The sequence below is a fragment of the Atta colombica genome, unplaced genomic scaffold, assembly GCF_001594045.1.
Source record: "Atta colombica isolate Treedump-2 unplaced genomic scaffold, Acol1.0 scaffold150, whole genome shotgun sequence".
Lineage (NCBI taxonomy): Eukaryota > Metazoa > Arthropoda > Insecta > Hymenoptera > Formicidae > Atta > Atta colombica.
In genome coordinates this window covers 924,333-937,663 of record NW_017259240.1, presented here as the reverse complement: position 1 = coordinate 937,663, position 13,331 = coordinate 924,333, and the positions used below count along the sequence as shown (strand labels likewise).

The following is a 13,331-nucleotide window of genomic DNA, read 5'->3' as shown; positions in this document are numbered from 1 at the left end:
ATATATATATATATATATTGTGTTTAATAGCTGTAAAATATATGAATGATGCAATGTTGTATTAAGCTTCACTGATAATTTATATTTTCGACGTGTATCTATATTTGATATACACATAATTAACATGATTTTAATTATTTATGTCGGCAAATGGTGTAAAAGGTACTTTTTACGCTAAAAGTGTATAAGCCACAAAGTTATTCTATACGTATATAAAACGTGGAGATAATAAAAGCCTGAATGAAGCAAAGTACAAAAGCGCAGCAAGAATTGTTGAAACCAGTCACAGAAAATTTGCAATTCATTATAAGAGATGAAATGTTTTACGACACACACGTTATTCAAACTGTGATATGCAATACATTGAAAGGCGTTGAAAAGTCAGTCTCATATATAACGTAAATATATCGCGGTAAATATATCGTGCCAAATGCAAAAACTAATTACAATACATCGGCATTTCCGACGCATTGATTATCGAGAATTCATTAAGGTAGGGCATTACACTTAGTTGCTCGTGTGGACGAAGTGTAATTATGCAAATCGGTCACGCAGAGAAATGCGCATCGGCTCAATTCTACACAATGTTACCTTGCACGTCTGTAATATCGGAAATTTCGGAGGAAAGCAAGCGAGACCACGTTCAGGTGTTGCAGCAAATTATATACAGACATTATAGAAATTATGAGATAAATAATATTATTTTCCAGCGGATAAAAGAACAATTAAATTCAGTCACAGCTGTTGGATAAAATCAATCTCGTTACAGACGGTATTTATTTCTTTATATAATTTTACAAATTTCAGAAAGATATAAAAGGTTTTATTATTTTCAAAGCTATTTTTTGATATTTTGCTTCATAATGCATTTTTCAATTAAAATTTAAGAGTATTTTCAACCCGGATATAAAATATGCTGCATATTGCTGTATGCTTAGTATGTATATTACTGCAATGTACCAGCAGTCTTTCGGCTTTATAATGCGTTTATCTTGAAACTTACAGTTTAGGGAAACATTTTACAAAGAGTTGATAGTTTTTAAAAAAAAAAAAACGCTGCCAATTATATTAACTTTATACATTAAAAATATTTATTAAAAAATCACTATTTTTAATTAAATATAAAAATTCCTATATTCGGATTTTAATGTTAAATATTTGTTACGAATTTATACACATATCTGAATCTGCGCGTTGAAATCTTTTTTGATCTCGAAACGCAATCATGAGCAGGACCAAAGTAGTAATATCACTGGTAATTAGTGAATACTGCGTTATATTGTAAAAGTTGCATTTCAATTTTATAGATAGTGAATAATAGCTTTACAAATACATATTTTCTATGTAATGTTGAGAAGAATATTGGTATTAACTTTGTAATTTCAGACTTGTTTGGAGGCCTTGAATGTGAAATGATACAACTGAATTAAAATTAATAATGAAATGTATGAGCACACATAGTCCAACATGTAAAATTAAATTATATATCAGTTAATGATATCCCATATCCTCCCTGCTATTCTATAATCGCAATCTTTTTTCTTCCTCAATTATTTGGTATAGATTACGTTTGTTTTGTGTAAGAATTTCTATTGTATAACAAGTATCCCTAGCTAACAAACTTATATCAAAGTTTACTTATATCAAAGTAGTACATGAATATCTATTAACAAAAAAATTAAAAAAAACAACAAGTATTTTGATTCTCTATATTTCAAAAACAATAGTGATTAAAATCAGGGCAAAAGGGAAGTTATTAAAATTCATCTAAATTATCATTAGATGAATTTTAACAAACTTGTTGATTCTTAGTTTAAGAGAATCCTCTTATTTCATAATCCTTTCCTCTATTAATTTTTTATTTCTACATTAGTCTTACTTAGCGTCAAAAATATATAAGCATTTATACGCGAGAATTATTTAATATTAATAATATTAATTAATTCCATTATATCAAGCACGATACTTAATTGCTTCCTGGGGAAAATAATAATTAACACTGTTGAATTTTACGATAATTAGTGTATAACAGGAAACTATTTTGCAGTAGCCGCCATTAATTATGTTATACGTGCTGCATAAATTCTTCGACAGAGAATTGTGTCGGTTTTAAACTAATCTGATAAGCAACTCCTTTTGAGTAGTTGGTCGTAAGAATTCCTTAGAAATTCTTTATTACGACAACGCCAGTGCTGCAATTTCTATGATAATGCGAAAGTTTGCCAATGCCAAAGTTGAAAAGTCTCAAAACTTTATAGGTCAGCATGTCTATGCACACAAATTACAAGTATATATTAATTCAAATACATGAATTAAATTATTATTATCGTACTTATATTTATTTATTTATTACGTACAGCGAAGTTCATTTGCAATTAATTTCTATAACAAAATCTTCGTAATGAACGTATCCAGAATTTCTTTCTCTTGGGAGAAATACTATGTAAATTGTATGTAGAGCGTATTCCAAGATCAGCGAGTATCAAGTTATAACAAGCATCCAACAAAAGTAGCAATTTAAGTAGAACTTAAGAATCTATAGAATTGTTACCTATTCTTTTACGTAGTTTAGCTGACCTTCTCGGAATTAATAATTTATAAATTTATTTGTTCACACTGAGAAAAAATTGTTTGTTGATGGACTAAATTAATTTAGTCCATCTTTATTTCTTTCCATAAAGAATGTGTACTTAAGTCAAACATATTATACTTTACTTAAATACATACATTCTCTGACAAAAGAAATAAAGACAACTAAATTAATTTAGTTTCAGACAAACAATTTTTTTCTCATTGCATAAATGTATATAAAAGGAAATGAGCTTAAAGAAAAGATCTGGAATTCATAAAAGAAAAAAAATTTGATAAACCAAAGACACTCTGTACATATATTACATATAACATGTGCTACGCTACACATATGCTATACTATGCCGGATCCATGTTGTTTTCGGCGAGCAAATAAACGTCATTATTTCGCGCCTATGTATTTTGTGTACGTGCGTCGGCTGGACGATGAATGATCGACAATTCATTATGAATTCGTCACGATTTCCAAAGACGGTCTTGAATTGGCGAATGGCGTCTCAGTGGCGACAATACGGTCGATACGGCTATAATCTGTTTAAAAAACCACGCGACGCTTAAAGATTAATCGCGATTGGAGCCCCAAACCCGCGTCTATCCAGATTGTCCCGATTAGTCATAATAATTTTAACAGTTGCTATTAAGGCGACCTTTTGCTGATTACCTGCGTGCCTAGAACTCACTTACATAAACTAGGCTTAAACTTTGTCCCCCAGGATATTATTTCATCCCATATCTATATCTTACTCTCTCTACCAAGGGAATAACGGAGATCAAAGATTTTATTTGAATGTCAAAACATACAATAAACTAATATCAGGAGGGAAGTGCAATAGTAAAGTAATTTTTTTCTTTTAGAATTAAAATAAATAAATTATCAAAAAGTATGTAAAATCAAACATAAATATCAGTAAAATCGCTTTCGTGTAATTAGATAATGTTTTTATTTCATTTGATGTTTTCATTTGATTACGGAACAAGTCAGATAATTCGAAGAGATCACATTTCTTTTATGATTTATGATAGGAAAAAGTGATAGAGGACAAAGTAAAACGTAATGATATCCAATTTCCAATGATGTTCCCACTTTTTTTGCAATTACATCTTTTTCAATGAAATCATATTATATCCCTTTTACAGAGATAAATTTTTCTTGTTATTCAGTGCGCGTAGAAATTATTTAGGTGAAATTGTTAAACCGTATATATTTTAGGCGTCATTTTATATTTTATGTCGATGACAGGTTGGAACGTGAAATATGAAAAATACGGTGCAAAATATTCATTACCCAACTAAATATCTTATAATATATTTTTAATCAGAGAGTAATGAAAAAAAAACATCGATAGATGACTTTCTTTTATTATTTGATATTTTTCATTTGATTTTTCATTATTTGATATTTTTCAGAATTGCACAATTACTTTACTTATTTGGGTAAAATAATATTGTTTAATAATTATTTTTATCTGATTTTTGATAAAAAAAGACCCCGCACAAACTTTATGAAAATTGAATTTCGATTGAATTGGCTGAAAATTTGATATGTTGATATGTTAGATCTCAACCTGATAAAAAGTCTCCACAGTGCACAAGTATGACTTCCTATAATGAATTGTTTCATCTCTATGAGGTGTCATTTTTCTGAACGAGCTAATACTACGAGCTAATATTTTATTTTCGACGAGTACGATTCCTATGTCATTATTTGCATTTTCTATTTATATTTTTAAGTAAAAAATTATAAAGATAATATTGACTTGATTGCTTTTCACAATTGAAGTGCTTGAATATTGTGAATTCTCTCGTCTCTCACAAATCGGTAAAATCAAGTTATTGACCTCGATACCTTTATATACTTTTATAACTTTTTTGTAAGAAGCAATCGAGTCAATATTAAAACCTTATAATTTTTTTTTATTTAAAAATACACACAGAAATTGCAAATGACGTAGAAACTCGCGTACTCTTTGAAAATAAGATATTGTATTAAGATAAGTATTAGCCCATTTTGAAAAATGACGGCTCGTAGAAGCCGTTGAATTGAAACGGGTAATTCATAATATGAGATCATGGAGACCTTTTATTATCCCATCAGGACGACGAGATTTACAACATATCAAATTTTCACCCAATTTGATCGAAATTTCCATAAGGTTTATAAGAGGAGGTCCTTTTATATTAAATTTTATTAAAGCATAGTAATCGTGTTATGGATCGTTTGTTTTTAATCAAATAAGTTTAAGACATCATTTATCTTCCTAAAATAAACATGTCGTCGAATTAAACATTTATTTGGGAATAAATAAACAAGATTGCGTGGATTATCTTGATTATATTCAGAGATCTTAAGTTACAATAGCATTTTTTTCCTCTATAATTAACACATTATTCGCTGTTAATGATAAGAACGCTACTAGTTCCCTAAGTAAAGACGATGCAACACGTATATGTACCCTCCATTCGCAACACGTACACGCGAACCTTCCATTTGCGACACGAGCTTAACGACTTAAAGAGCTTAAAGAGAGTGTCCCACGGACATATCCAATGATCTTCATCGTCGTATAATGGCGCACGACAGGTTTGGGTTAGAGGGACGATCTTTTCGAGTCGTAACATGCGAGACGAGCAAATCGATATGCGGGATCCGGATCTGGACGTTGGTGTACTATTTCCTTGCCCACTTATCGTGCAAAATGGCTTTTGAGCCTTCGAGCTGGCGCACGATCCAGTTGATTAAGATATGCGTCTTAATCAAGAAAATTGTATGACATATTTCCCTTTCAAAGTCATGAGCTGCGTCTACCGTTATAAAACTAGCGCGATAGAATAAAGTGGAATGTAGCCTGAGCCGTAATGCACGAGATCGATACGTGAGACATGGCTCAAAACGTGCCATCGCAAAAAGATCTCTGGTACACATCGTTAACGATAAAACCGCGTTTGCCACGATCGTCATTGGCGCAAACGTAGTCTCGAACATACCGGAATATATGGATATGGAAAATTCACGTTATAGTTATATATACAGGCTTTTCGAATATAAAAAAATTTTAAAAGGGTAGATTTTTCGGACAGATACATCTAAAGTTTTAACGCAACAGAATCGCTTCCGAAGTTTTCGTTTCGAAGGACTCGAACTTTGAAATTTCCGGTTCGATTGCTTGTAACTTACAAACTATCGGTGCTTTAATACTTTATATGCTCAGAAAGATCGTCTCTCCGAATACGCCACAGGATCTAATTCGTTAAAGCTTAATTAAAACTTTTCAAATTTTCTATTTATGAAGAATTAATTAATAATAGACACAAGTAATAGTGCATATTAATTAATAATAATGATAATTAATAATAATGATAATGAGGTGAGATACTTTGGTGATGAAGAAACATCATAAAACTCCCTTTCGGCGCGAATTATACAATTATGAATTGAATAAGATGGCTGAGTAAAAAGAAAACGCTATATGTCAAAGTTTCATATATATTCCACCTTTTTCCGGTATGCTCTCTTTGTCTCGTGCTCTCTTTTTATTCCCCTTATACGCCCCTCGAGCATCCGGCTTTCACGTTCAAATAAAAAAACGAGAAGCTCCGGATGCAGCAACGATGATAAGAGTAAATCGACACAAGAAAGCTGAATTTCACCGTTCGTGCATTTTACAAGGAAAGTGCCATATCGGCGAACCAATTTTTCCTTGCAAAATTGACCTGTGTGTTAATTTACACTTTATATCGCAGTTTAATTAATAATTCATTAAAAAAGTCGACTAAAAGAATTATATAGTTCCAAAATTATTTTGAGCTATAATAAGATTAGAAACAAAACTATTTTATGTGAAAACATCAAGTAAATATGAGTAAGTATGAGAAGAGCTACTTATACGGTCAAAGTTAAATGTTAAGCATGTATTAATGCATGTATATTTAATTCATGTTATTTTCAACTATAGACAAAAAGTCTATTCTTATAGATTTTCGGTTATTGTCTATTGAAAAACAATGTCGCCAGATAATTTTCATCAGGGCATTTAAAGTAGATAGTTTAAGTTTAATGTGCATAAAATATTTTTTTATACGATATTTAAATTTTTTTTATGAAAGAAATTAATGTGATATCGAAATTCTAATTGGAAGTCATGAATGTATTGTTCTTTAAGATACAATTTTTTAATTTCAATACCTTACTATTAACCATGTTACAAAGGATTTAGAGCATCTTTCAAAAATGTTGAAAGAGGCTCTAAATCCTGAAAGTTATCTTAAAAGAAGAAAAGAGAGGAAAAGATGTGATACATCGAACTGCTGTTGAAACTACTACGAGAGCAACTGTCGATTAGTTTAACCAGAGATTGATGAAAGAGAACCTTAAATACAGAGTTTTGCCAAGATAATAACTTTCCTGCTTTTTACGATGAGGTCATAGGATATAACTATTTATAATTTATAGTTGACTATCGACATACATAATATAATTCGTCATGATATATTTAGCGAAATCAAACTTATACAATTTACTTATACAATTATACTTGACTTTATTATTAACACAATGTGTTAATAATAAAGTCAAGTAGGTAAAAAAAAAGTTTATAAACTTATGTTCAAAATGTTTGATCGAAAGTTACAAACATTCAAAGATTTACAAGCAGAATTGTTTTTATAACTTGTTAAAATTGCTTACTCACAATTAGAACAATCTTGATCTGTATATGGGTTTTATTAGTTATTATAATAAATGTTCGGAAATTTTGTTTTCTGTAAGATTGCAAACTTTTATTCGTGAAATTAATAACTTTCAAACATTTCTTTCGAATATTTCTGTAGAAATGGTAGTAAATGCTATTTGAATACATTTTCAAAACTGGTTTTTTATTTCTATCAGATTTCATAAATCAAGTGTTTTGTGATGATTCTATAAACAGAAATCAAGAGGCATTAAATCTGGTGACTTGGAAGGTTAAATAATTGATCCGCTCACGTTCGCAACTAAGAGAATTGTTGAAAAAATTTAAAGATGTTTTGTACATATTTCCAAAATGATAATAAAATTATGAAAAATCTACAGATTACTCTAAACACATTTAAAATAATACAAATTTAAAAATAATACGATAAATTTGGTGATGGTTTACTATCTGGATTATAAGTTATTTTAATAAATAAGTACTATTTTTTTAATCTGTGCTCTAACAAAAATGTATGGAAATATATTATAAAATGAATGATAAAAAATCTCAACTTTTTAATATAAGTTCATGTCATTCTTATATACTGAATATTAATTTTTAGATTTGACTCTTCAACATAAAGTTTGAATATTCAACAAGATACTACAATAGACGAATTTCTGACTTCACTGAAAACAACTAATCTCTTTGAATCAAATGACTGTATGTATTCACTGAAGAAGATCCAAATAAGAGGATCGAAATGTCTGATTTAATTTTAATAATAAAGAAAATATATACACGAACACCTATGATATATGTATATCATCGACATAAGCGGGAAACTTGATATCTTAGCAAAATTCTGTATTTAAATCTGTATTTAAATCTTTCATAATAAGTAAGACATCAAAATAAAAAGAATGCATTACATAAGAGATAAACAATACATTCATAATTTCTGATTATAATTTCAAGATTACCTAACCTTTTTTTAAGAAAATTTCAAATATCACAAAAAAACTATTTTGGTATATTAAATCTCAATTATTTTGGAAACTTGGCGCGTTGGTAAAATTTAGCTTACGGCATCTAAAAATCTAAAAAAAAATCAGAGAAATATCTTGTCTGATTCAAAATAAATTTTAAAAATATTTTTTTATAAACTAATATTTGAGTTGACAAAATTTGACTTACGATATTGTTTTAATATTCATAAATGTTTAAGTATATTCAAAAATGTACAAATATACAATATAAATGTAAATAAATAACTAAAAAATATTTTTTGTAAATTAATATTTACAAAAAAACCACAGTTGCCTGCGGTGGAAGAGAATTAAAATAAAAATGTATGATTCATGAACAAAATTAGCAAGATTTTCTGCCGTTTCGCAACACACAGCATGGTTTGGATTTTAATAGAATTTTAATGTGATCATGAATGTCAAGAACATATTGTATTATATGTTTCCCTCGTTTGTATTATCTCGCGCAAAATTTCTAAAACTTCTGCCTTATAAGGGCACAAAAGAGAAATAAAATTAAAACGCATGATGCCGTTGTGAAAAATGCTAAATTGTCTTGAATGAAGATTCTCACGTGATAACAAACCCCAATAAAACTCTAATAACTGTCGCGATATATAATGGAATTCACAATGAACACCAGCAAAAACCGACGTGACACTTTCTTGCAATTGCGATCGTAATTAAGGACAATGCACAAAAATTAAGATCAAGAAAACAGGCAGAAAACAGTTTACAAATGAGGACAATAATCATTTAGTGCACGACTGTTCTGAATAGAGTTGTACAGAGCGTTCTGCCACTTCCCTTTATGCGAATTCGTCATAATTTCACTCTTTTATTAAATTCTCTTTTAATTTTCACTTAATTTTCTATTAAACTAATTCCGTCGTTCCTCAAATCAACATCTTCTTTGAAGATAAAATACATTCGGAATTTATTACAAATCTTAAAAACAATTGTCAACTTTACTCTCAACTTTATTCTTGAAACTTAATTAAACAAAATATTGTATTTTTATCGCAAGCGATTATGAGATGAAAAAATTAAGAAACACCGAAATGCGGAAGAGAGAAATTTATTGATTTAATAAACATATAAATAGATACATAGAGAAGATAGAGACTTTGTAGTGTTTGTACATTTATCGCGAAAAATAAAAGTCTTAAGAAATCTCAGACTCAAATGTTTTTATTAAATTAAAATTCTATAAACTTGTATTAAAAGTAATCTTTTGAAATTTCGTTGTAAACTTTTTTTCTCATTGTCTTTAACGCACAATTTCAGCTTAAATAATATCAATCAAAGAAGATTATAAGTATACAAAGAACGGTGGATCGTTAATTTTTTAAGGGCGAGACTTATCGTACATTGTGATAACTCATGTTCAAGAGAAGTAGAGGGTGGAAAGATGTATCGATAAGTGGAATGAATGAAGTTTCATGAAGCGCTCGCTTCTTTTTACACTGAAGATGAAGAGGGAATAAATGGTAGGTATGTATTTTTTTCAGAGCATGACTTGCCATAATAAAAGTAAAAAACACTACAATGGTGAGAGATGATTATGCATTAAAACAAATGTATTTCGGAAATACAGCCATGAAAAGCGGCCACATTTTCGAATCGAGTTTCCAAGTCCGTTAACGAGTTAAAATCAAATCTGTAAATATAAATTTTCCGTCGAACTCGCTCGAATGTTTATTTTCATCAATAAAATATCAAATTTGAAATTAAATCAAAAGATTAAATTTGAAGTTAAAATCGAAGGATTAAAAGCTATAATTAAATGGAATTGTATGTTAATTGAAGCAATTGCGCAGAACCCGGAAACATCTTGTCGATAATTCTCGATTATTGCATCTATGTTGCGCACTGCAGCATAGATGCAATAACCCCAGACACAACATACATTAATATTATCGTATACCTCGTGTACACGAACTCTGCCTTCACACTATATTTAACTTCGAAGGCGAACGACGAATAAAAAACGGCCCAGTAATTCTTTCTCCGATTCGTTAAAGCGTTCGTTTATACGGTAACTGCGAGAATTATGCAACGCCATTTCACGCGGTTTCACGGCGAAAAGAATATCGATCCACGAAACCGTTCCGAGAAAATCCTAGAGACTACATTTTATGCGCGTAACAATACAAGCCAATAGCACTTTGTAGATGAATTTTTTAAGTCACAAATTTGAAAAATTGAAGATTTTTTTATCGACGAGAAAACGCTGTTAATAAAAAGACGACAATTATTAATTTATCTATATTTTTATGCAACATAAATGTGTATTATATATAGATAATATTTTTATCATATTATATGTATATTAGATAAAATCGATAAATGTATTCGCAACATGGAGACAGACAAACTTCGCGATAGTAACGCCAAAGTAAGTCTCTAAGGGTAATCGACCTCGAAATCGAATTGCCAGAGAGCATTCGCCGGCATATTTAGATACTAACCTACGACTGCGCGTTTATTTTTCTTCGGCGTATTACGTGACTTGGAGTTTCGTTGATCACATAATCGACGCTCGGCAGTAGATGCTATTAATCATTCAACTTACTACCGAATTTCTCCAACAAGTAACTAAAGAGCGGCTAAAAATAGGACTACAAGACTACCATAAAGATAACATGGATGTACAATAATTCAAATGTAGTTAAAAAATGTTAGAAATTTTTGATAATAAATTTGTAGAAAAAACATTGCTTTCACAATTTCTAAAAACAGAATATTTAAAAATTCATATAAAAATTCTCTATACCTATTTTTTAATTGTCGCTCGTTGGGCGACAACAGAAAAATTTATAGATAATTAAACTCATAAAAGAATAAAAACCCGGATTAAAATAATTCACATTGTACATGTGATGTATAGAATTTACAATGCATATAACATGCATACCAAGTTAAATATTTATACAATTATTATAAATTAAATCCTTGTTGATATGTTGTATTATTGACTTATCTCAAAATCTCTGTTATCTTATATTGAAAAAAATATGTTATATTATGTGCATGATAAGTATATTTAAGGATGTATTTAAAAAAAAAATTAAAAAATATGAAAAAATTACAATTTTTTAAATGTTATATTTGAAAATAGTACAAAAAGTTTGGCGACGATTTAGAATTTGGATCAAAAATTGTTTCAATAAAAAATAAATATATTTTTAGAAATAATTAAGATAAAATTAAAAAAATTTTATCTAAACTGCATTATTAAATATAAATGTTGGTCCTGTTAAACTATTCTATGAATATATAACATTCATTTTTACACGCGGAAAGTTTAAATTTCCAACTCTAGTCACCTTGCAGAGACTATGTGCCTGATCCTTAAGAAATATATGATATTCTTTCATGATATCGTTTCCTTACATTAAAAGAGACATAAAAAAATGAGATTTTTCATAAAAAATTCGTCATAATTCAAAAAGGGTGTTTTTTTAAGGATGGTTTTTGTGAAGTGAAAATAACAAAGATATTTGATCAACACTAAAAATATATATAATATATTCCTTTTGTTAATATGATTTAATTATATAGTTAATAATCTTTTATCAATTTAAAAAATAGTTCTTTCCTGAAAAATTTAATTTTTTGTGTTGTGTCACTTTTGAAATAAGGAAATAATGTGTATTATACAATATATAGTTTCAGATATTCTATATTCCATATAAATGTAGAGGAAAACATATTATATAAGGAAAGAGAAAAATTCTTACTATTATCATCGCACATTTAACACTAATTGCTGTCTTAATTTGCGTATTATGTTGAACGTAATTCTCATTATTTAATTAAATAAGACTGCGTACAAGCATCATATTTAACGTTAAATCTGACACTAAATGGCAGGAAGATAAGCGGGGGTAAACTTGCAATTTGTCGAATGCAATTTGCTCAAGGAAACTAAGATTTGAAAATGGCTAATGAGAGCAATAAATACAATCCAATGGAAAAGTTTGCCTGCGCGAAAGTCACATGTCGACTCAAGAAGCAATTCTCAAAAGTAAAACTTTGCAATAAAAGTGGAAATTAGAATGCTTTCTAATTATTAGGTTGAAAAGCTTCTTAATTAGCAAAAAATACAATACATAATCAGACTTTTAAAATCGCAAACCTAACAACAATGACATTAATAATAACGTCAAAAAGTAAAGTTAACATTATTTTGATGATATACTTGTGTATCCATATTTCTACCAATCTGGATTAACTTTAAATTTCAATCTTACTGTCAGTATATAAGTCATTTTTTTTTATCTTTTTCCAGTTCTAAGAATTACAAAAACATAAAGAAATCGAAATAAATTAAATCGAGATTAAAGTTAATCTACATTGAAAGATACGAGCAATAATAGGAGAAAAATATTGATTATCACGAAATAAAAGAAAGTACTCGAAAGTAATCAGTCAAAACACGAGATCAGTCAAGCGATTTTAACATTTTAAAAAATATCATCGAGCAGACGCTGTTATTGACGATTAGAAAGTTCAGGGCAATTGGTAAGTTTTCTAGAGCTTGGTAAACCGCCCGTTCCATCTTTCAAAGTACACAACATTAGGGAAAGAAAGCGGCGCGAAGGGGGTGAAAGTCGCGCGTGGTAGCGCGCGCGAACGGCGTTCGTTGAACCCTCTTACCTTAACATCCCCTCGCGCCGGGGCGACGGCAGCACGCAGCCAGCACGTACGTCCCCGCGCCGCGTTGCATCGCCGCCCTTCCTTCCTTCCGACCCCCGCAGACGCCGTAGCGATGCGATGAGATACCCTCCTCACCCGCAGTTAACCCGGTCCGGGGTATTCAAGGCGCACACGGGACGCGAGGCGAGTCGTCGCGCGATAACATAACTCCACGCGAGAGAGGGTTTACACTCCTCCGCGATCGCGGCGTCACACGGATGTCGCGCACGCGAACGTGATCGGCGGCGGCCACCCCCCGGCGTGTGGAATTGTGTGGATGCCGGCGTTTTGAAAAAACGTGGACGGAAGGGCGGGGGCGGGGAGGGGGAGAGGGAGTGCGCGG

The 13,331-nt window shown here is 30.4% G+C and overlaps 1 protein-coding gene across 1 annotated transcript in view; it reads right to left on the bottom strand.

Annotated features, from left to right (window-relative positions):
* The window catches only part of LOC108685281 (small conductance calcium-activated potassium channel protein), a 187,121-nt gene extending 174,121 nt beyond the window's left edge, over positions 1–13,000 (bottom strand). Inside the window, exon 1 of the mRNA XM_018189997.1 lies at positions 12,950–13,000. The gene's annotated coding sequence lies outside the window, so the exon portion shown is untranslated. The remainder of the gene's footprint in view (positions 1–12,949) is intronic.
* Between the last annotated feature and the right edge of the window lie 331 nt (positions 13,001–13,331).